This window comes from Meleagris gallopavo, chromosome 3 (genome assembly GCF_000146605.3).
Source record: "Meleagris gallopavo isolate NT-WF06-2002-E0010 breed Aviagen turkey brand Nicholas breeding stock chromosome 3, Turkey_5.1, whole genome shotgun sequence".
In the NCBI taxonomy this organism is placed as follows: domain Eukaryota; kingdom Metazoa; phylum Chordata; class Aves; order Galliformes; family Phasianidae; genus Meleagris; species Meleagris gallopavo.
Window position 1 is genome coordinate 49,749,706 of NC_015013.2, and position 8,514 is coordinate 49,758,219.

Genomic DNA, 8,514 nt, shown 5'->3' on the forward strand with positions numbered 1-8,514 from the left:
CTTGACCTCCTATCTGCCTAAAGGAAAATGATCAGATAGCATTTGGTAAAGTTTATGAAATGTTGTTTCTACTGTGGTGTATGCAGGTCTTTAATTTCTTGTAATTTATGTTGAGAAGGCTCCCTTAGGCACACTGCTTTATCCCAAAAGCAATAGAGAGTCAAACTTCAAGCCTATGATCTCTTTTTTTTAACATACCTTTAGGAATGAAAGGAATGTGAGAGAGTACAGTGCAAGTGTGGTTGAATAGACTTTATAGGGCATAGACTTAATGGGGCAGTCATGAATAAAACTGAAACGGGTTATGTAAGAGAAAAGATATGCAGCTGCTCACAACCACTTCCTCAGTTGCACAGAGCTTAGTAGAACACAATTTCATTTTATCATATTTAATTGTATTAATTTTTATTTAAGAAAAATTATGATGTACAATGTAGTTTGGAAGAAACAAAAATTCTACTCCGATAATAAAACTCAAGGGTCTATGTCACATTTGAAACTTGCTTTAACAAATGTAATGAAAAATACAAAGTTATGCTAGAAAAATAAATGATCACGAGCTTTTGAACTCAAACTAGCTTTGATCAAGAGCAAACTTCTATGAAATTTTAGGAAACCACTCACATATTTTAGTGGTAAGAGCTGTCTGGTTATAAAGAAAAATAATCACATCTGCTTTTCCCTCACTGAAGTCTTGAAAATAATAGGGAATGGCATAGTGGCTGTGAGCATTTCATAGTTCCTAGAGAAGAAGGAAGTATTTCTCACTGATTTCTAGTGACCCCCTGTGGTAAGGCAAACTCAATTGCTGAAGGCTATGGCATCTGCTGATGTCCACCATGGCCTGGAAAAGTCTTAGGAGTTGAGTCTGACCATTTCAATGAGCGTGACACCTTAGGCTGTCCAGAGCCCAGGAGATGATCAGAGTTCAAAAGGTGCTCTTTGTGAGAAGATACCAGACTGAGCCCTACTTACTATAAGAGGATGTAATTCTATTAGACATGCTGTAGTGACAGCCTAATCCATAGGCAGAAATTAAAAAATTTACTCCAGTCACACATACACACAAAAATCGTAGGATGAAATTCGAGTCTAATATACTTCTTATATTGCATTAATGTGGAATGTGATTGTCCATATAAATGTCTTTCCAAGCTAATTTCAGCACTGAGGTGAACAGTAATTCAAAGGAGGGAGCATTCTGGGTAATTTAGTTTAGAATTCAGCCTGAAAGAGAGAAGACAAGCTATATGAATGTCTTTAGGTAGTTCAACTTTTAGATTTTCTAAAATACATATTAAGTCCATCTGTAAGACCAGAAGTTTAAAGAAAGTTCTACTGGAAAAAGGATTTATTAGAATTTATGCTCACTCTCAAGTACTTACAAATGCTTCATAAATTGCATATTCACTACACAAACATTCCGTCAATTGGGAACAAGCCAAAGTTCTCACTAGTTGTCCTAGAAATAAAGCCACTTGCAGAAGAAAAATGAGCTAATGGAAATATTAAAAAGTGTAATGCAAATTTTTTACATAGAAAAGGTACATCTGGATCTCGTATAATTCATATACCTAGAAACTGTACGTTACAGATTTTGTCAGGTGTCAAAACACAAAATGAATAGCTGAAAGGTAGTTATTGTTTATTGACGAGGGTAAAAATACCTATAAGATTTTCTAAATATCATGTCATATTTCCCTAGTGTTTGCAAAAATATGAAGGCTGATTCCTTATCTGACATGCCTTCATTACAGTTGGTGGTTAGTTACATTAGTTGGGAATCTGTTACAGGTTATTTAACACATATGGAATCAAGTTCATTGGCTCAGTTAGTATTGTTGTCATTCTTCCCCTTCTTACGAAAAAATGAGAAAAAAAAAGTTGGAATTATGAATAAACTTTATGTATGTTGGCTAAGCTGACAATGTACTGTATACATAAGCTCCCTTTTCCATGTGTTTTTACTTGTTTCATGTTCTTCCCCTTAAAATTGCTTTAGTAACGTCCTTGAAAAGTAAGGGGAAAAAAATGCCATTAATATTTTGGGTCTTTATAAACCAGACTAAAAAGACAATAAAAACAACCTTACATGAAAAAAAAAGTGAGTTATAATATAGGTTTAACAGCGGTTATTGGAGCTTTCAAACTTTGAACAAAATAACTGGGCAGCAAATTTTGCAAAAGCACTTAGGAAAAATATTTATTTAGATCTAAATGAATCTGGCCCTAACCTAATCTCCCTGTCTTTCCATATTAAGGAATGTACTCTTGAGAAACATCTTTCAGTTTAAATTTTGGACATGGGAATAACAGACACCATAGTCGTGACTGATGGACCACCTACAGTGTGCGGCATGGAACATTTCTGACACCAACAGAAATGGGAAAGTTACGAATGGATTCTTCTCCCTTGGTTACAGAAGTAATACGATTTCAAGTCTGAGAAAATCATCCTGAAAAAAGTTTAATCGATCTTGGGATACTGCCCTGAAAAAATTCCATTTTGCCTTTTCCAAATTGAAAGAAGTTTCACTGGAAAATTTCCAGTGGTTCCACTCACTGAGTAAAACAAGAAAGACATTCTAAAGGTATGTGAGCTATAAGCTTGGAATCTAGTTTTTCACCATTTAAGCCGGTCTTCAAAAACAGTCACTAAATATATTTATTGAAATCATAAGATTTATGGTTATGATTTCTATGTTTTCATAAGTTTATATTCAAAATATCATTCTAGAACAAAATTCATCATCCTCTTTTCCCCTTTGTGTATTCCATCATCAGTGCCACTTTAAAATGCTTCTGGACATTTTTGGGAGGGGTGAGTTTTCATAACAGTTTAGATATCTGAACAGATGTAGAATTAGCCAATATTGCAAACTAAAACGAGTTATATACTGCAGACACACTTGTCACAAAATTCAAATATGATATTTATCAGCTTTTAAATGAGAACACAAACATCAACTTCAGCTCAATCTAGGATAATGCAATGTTTGCAGCTGAAGAATAGCTGATTATATTTACAGAGGTGCTTGCATTTAATGGCCACATTTTCCAGTCTCATAGTACAACAGCAAGAAAAAATCTTTCTTTCTCTCATATATGCTAATTTATAACAACAATTATTATGATTTTTATATCTATACAATGCTGCCTACAAAATATTTAATACCTGAGCAGCTGGTGCAACGTGGCTGATGCTTACTAAATGAATAAATATTTTGTCTTCTGCTTCCCCTGTGTACTTGCATCCATCTGTTGTCTTGTGTCATTTTTGATTGAGGCCTAGAGGCATGATCACAAAACAAATAATGTCAATTCTGTTTTCATTACTGGGGGAGCCAAGAACCCTACTTCCAGGCTGAGAGCACTTTGGTCCTCGGGGCTGCAAAGAGATGCTTTTAGCTTTAGACACAATAAAAAGCCACGCATTAGGGTGTGCAAAAGTTAGCATGAGAAGTTTAAATTGGTATTCATTACAGGACAAATAGTTTCATCAAGTGTGCATTCCGAGTGAAAGCAGATTTACCAAGCTGGCAAGGGAAATGTTAGTTCCCCATAATGAATAGTGTAATTGAAGCATGTTCTCCAGGTCAAACAACAGGCGAGCATCTGTTTCATGTCCCAGACAGTACGTCCTTGCTGTGCCTGCAACCTGCCCGCTCTGAGAAAGTAGCTCTCAACTCATGCAGAGACCACCAGGGCCTTGTACATATGCTTAGCCCTCAGCTGTGCTGCACTGGCTGTACCTCCTTGATACTACTGTACAAGTCACTGTACAGTCACTATGCAGAGCTCCAATACAGGGCCACGCACCTGCCTTTTCTGAGTCCTTTTAGTACAGAGGGAAATAGTACTCACCTGCAAGGCTATTCCAGGCAGCTGTTTTGGGGATGAGGATGACTGCTCTTGGAGAGATCTTCTCCCTTTTTGTTGACTGCAGAGGGAGACTGACTGGCTTCCTCAGTCGATCAATTCTTTTGCTTGACACCTTGAAACTTTTCAAATGCTTCAAAACCACTGTTGGGTCAGGATCAAGCAGTAAGTTTTGAGGATTTCTCTGCTCAGCTCTGGCATTAAATGAATACTTGGATTTGGGTGATGCATTTATACACCCATACAACCATATGCATTCATAGTTATCTCTAAAGGCATTTCATTCTTGTATAACTCCTAAAAATGTGTTGATGAGGACAAACATGGTAGTTTTCATATGCAGGAAAATAGAGTTTCTACAGACCATGAAGTAACAATTCAGCAAACTGAGAGTGAACCTACTGAAATCTGACTTGTCTGAAAGCAATCACTCCTCTTTCCTTTAAGATAGAGAGAGATGGAGTTGCAGAAAGAGTAAGGCTGAAAAGGACCAAGAAGTGTACCTGGTGATTACAGATATACAGGAGACTGTGCTCCAGTGCGTTTGGATTGAACACTTGAAAGATCCAGCAATGGCCTTCCATTTGGGTAATGCTTTCTAAATCTTGGTCTTGCTCACCTTACCTATATGACCTACCTTTTGATTGTGTGATTATGAAGAATAACTCAGGAAAAAGTGAGAGGGATTTTGTTCCAAATGGGAATATTCTAAGATAGGTCTGTTCCCAATCTAGTAGACTGTGAGTTCAAGTTTCTCAAGAAACATCTTGGAGTTGTCTGTCTGCTGAACAAACAGCTTCAGGGACAAGGAGCGGCACCCTGAGCTGAGTGAAGTAGATTGTCCCTGACACCTCTGTCAGGACAAGTTTTTCTCGAGAGAAAGACATGGTCACTTTCTCTTGCAACCACATAAGAAATCATTCAGTATGGCCATATTTGACAACTAAAACAAATACAGCTATATGCAAGAATGTGGAGTTAAGTAACTCAGTATCATAGAATTTTTTTGACATACAGCTAATGACCTATTTTTCATTTTCTTCAATCCCAAATAAGACATAGTAAACATTAACTACTATCCGAGAGCGTGCCTCTGAACTTTGAAGGCCATTCCTCCTGGAAAATAGAAAAGGAAGAAAGGGGAATTTTCTCATATATTCAGAAGATTTATTCTGTTTTGTGAGATTGCAGGCATGAGTATAATCCTTGCTCTCAGAAATGGCTGCATGTCAGATGTATCCAAGTAATCTAAAGCACAAAATTAATGGAGCAAGACAGATACAGCCAAGCACAAAAATTATTTGAGAGAAACTGATCAAGCATCTATTTGGTAACTTCTATCCTCTTCCTTCCCTTTCCTTCTAACATTGCAAGAGGTCATGCATTGGGTCTTACCTTTGGCTAATTATTGAGATGGAATTATTTCTGTGAAGAAATCTTTTTTCCCTTTTTATTCAAATAGTCGTGGAGACATTGACTCCTGATCATTTCTTTGCTGCTAATTAAAGACTCTTGGAGTCATGGATGGTTTCAATCTCTTTCTCTCTCTCTCATTCTTTTTTTTTTTTTTTTTTTGGTAGCAATCTAAGTAAATTAGTAAATAAATGCTTGATTAGCTAATGTAGCAGAGGTATTCCTCTGAGCTCTTCTTGTACCACCTGAGTGAGCCAAAGCCTCGTGGTGAGGCAAGACCCAGATCCCTGAGATTATTATTATTGCTCCAATAGCTTCTACCCCAATTAGGATCAAAGCCCCCCAGTGTTCTAAGCACTACATATTACACAGTAAGAGATACATGCTGTCCCTCAGAACCTTCAGGCTAATATGAATAACAGATGAAGCCAAAGGCTGTTCTGCCATTCACTGGGGAAGCAGATTGAGTGGTTGTGCTCTGTGGATTTTGTGTGAGAAGCGTCTTCGACTGCCAGGATTGTCAGCCTTTGTCTGATCCCCAGAGCATGACTAAGAAAAGGGAAAAAAAGGTAGAAAGATGAAGATAAAGTCAGTTACAAAGTTGTATATTTGATAGAAAGCTACATGGGGAGTAAAAACAAAATTACAAAATGACAGGACACAAATGCAGTGGGAGTTGGGAAAAGATGAAAGAAGGAAGGAAATTGGATAACAATAGTGATCAGAAAGAATAAAAGCAAAGACAAATAATGACAAGCAAGAAAGAAAGCGGATTAGAGTTGAATGATGAAAGCTATGGAAATAAGGACGGTAGCTGCTATCAGAATTACAGGAAGTTATTTTATTTAAGATGTCATTGTTAGGAGTCTGAAAATACATTTTTTTAAACATAGACAATCCTGAAATGAGGAAGATTTCAAGACAAAAGAGACTTAGGGGAAATGTACAAAAGCTGCAGAGAATATGTACACATGGCACTAGCTGCTTATGGAGTTAGTTCAGAATTGCCTGGATCAGTGTAAAAGAAACAGTACAGCTTATATTGGCACAAACTTTCACATAGCCTAAACAGTACTGTTAAAAAAGTAAGGAATTGTAAAGTGCCATTTGAAAATACTCTTAAATGCTTTTGAAAATTTCATCTGAGCACCATCCACCGTTGTGATTTGCTGCTTTCTTTTCAATTATTTAACAATGTCAATTTCTGTGCAGGGGAAAAAAAAATTGCTTTGTCAAGAATATCAGCAAACTTCCTTATAAATAGTTGATGTATGTTGAATAGCATCGTTTCTGGAGTTTGTTTTACAGGGACTATTTTGACTGACTCTTGGGATTCCAAGCCTCAATGCATGCTAGGGCCAACTGGTATCAAGCCTTCAGCCTGAAACACTGCTGTATCTCTTTCTCTTGATTCAGTATATCTGACCCATAACCTAAATAGGCATCTAAGATGCTCTTGACAATATGCTATACTTATACTATATAGCACTGAATGTGTTATTTAGGGAGCAGGTATCTGAAAGGCCGTTTGTCATATAGTTGGAATGAGGGTAGTGAGGAGAGAGAAAGACAAGTATGCCACCGGGTTGCCTGCCAGGACAGGAGAAGAAGAGCCATGGGAGTCAGGATGTAGATAGCATTCTGGCTAGGCACAGAGTCCCCCATGGTCGAGTGATTTCCAGCATTCTGTGTTTGCAAGGAGAGATTCTGGAGCTACTCGAGCTGTCGTGTATGAGTTACACGACAGCTCGATATGAGTTTTTCAGCACCCAGGTTCTGTGGCAGCTAAAGAGACTTGCCAAATTCACCACTAGGAAAAATTAAAGAGGTATGAATCACAGCTGATATATAGCTCATTTAATTTAAAGACGTCCCACCAAACACCAAATGTTAATGTTATATCCCACTTCTGAGTTCAGTAAAAAAACACATTTGTAACACCTGAGTTCCTAAGTAGGATTGGTACCTAGTAGCAAGGATGGTCAAACAAGCTTAGTTTCTCTGAAGATTATATTTCATAGGCTTCCTTCTCATTCAGGCTATTCAATTTAGGATAAAGCTCAAATTTTTAAGGCTTTACTTGTCCAAAAGTGGTGCTAGGGTTTTGGTAAATCAAGGGTCTTTTGGTGCAGGACGGCCATACACCTGGGAACTTGGGGATACTACTGGAGGGCAAGATGGACATGAGCCAGCAATGTGCCCTGGCAGCCCAGAAAACCAGCTGTATCCTGGACTGCATCAAAAGAAGCGAGGCCAGCAGGTCGAGGGAGGTGCTCCTGCCCCTCTGCTCTGCACTGGTGAGATCTCAACTGGAGTACTGTATACAGATGTGGAGCCCTCTGTACAGGAGAGACACAGACCTGTTGGAGTGTGTCCAGAGGAGAGCCACAAAAATGATGCAAGGGATGGAACACCTCTCCTGTGAGGACAGGCTGAGAGAGCTGGGGCTGTTCAGCCTGGAGAAGGGAAGACTCCAGGAAGACCTGAGAGCGCCCTTTCAGTATCTAAAGGGGGGCTGTAAGAAGGAAGGGAACACTCTTTTTAGCAGGGTTTGTTGTGATAGGACAGTGGGAAATGGTTTCAGTCTAGAAGAAGGGAGATTTAGATTGGATATAAGGAAGAAGATTTTTACAATAAGTGTGTTAAGGCACTGGAAAACACTGCCCGGAGAGGTGGTGGATACCCCATCCTGGAGACAAGGTCAGACTGGACAGGGCTCTGAGCAACCTGATGTAGCTGTAGGTGTCCCTTTTCACTACAAGGGAGTTGGACTAGATGACCTTTAAATGACGACTCCATGATTTTATGATTCTTTGACTAAAATGACACAGTAGCAGAGATAATATCTGCAGACTTTTTTCAGCCAAAGCTCTTGCCTAGATCAGCTCACAGAATGAGAGATATCTGGCTGGAAAGAGATCCATAAACAGCAACTATCAGAGCTGGATGGAAAAAGATAATTCCAGCTTGGGGAGGATTTCAATATTTGATGAGCACTTTCATGCCCATTTAAAATGAGAGCTCAAAATGTCAACGTTTTGCTTAGCCAGACTCCAAGCTCAGTTTAAAATCCTGGGCAAGATGCAAACTGCTCCTAAAGCACCAAAAATTCTGAAATAGAAACCTTGATGACTAATTAATCTTTCATGTGAAAGGCTTTTCTACCAGGAAGGGGAGGGTTTCTGAGGGCAGGCTTTTTGAAGCACAGAGCAGGCAGCCTGG

The 8,514-nt window shown here is 38.6% G+C and overlaps 1 long non-coding RNA gene across 1 annotated transcript; it reads right to left on the reverse strand.

Moving 5' to 3' along the window:
* Positions 1-377: 377 nt before the first annotated feature.
* LOC116216468 lies at positions 378-7,945 on the reverse strand. Its single transcript, XR_004159244.1, has 3 exons — positions 3,865-7,945; positions 3,176-3,288; positions 378-1,227 (listed from the first exon to the last, which is right to left on the reverse strand). It is a non-coding gene; the product is annotated as an uncharacterized LOC116216468 (long non-coding RNA).
* Between the last annotated feature and the right edge of the window lie 569 nt (positions 7,946-8,514).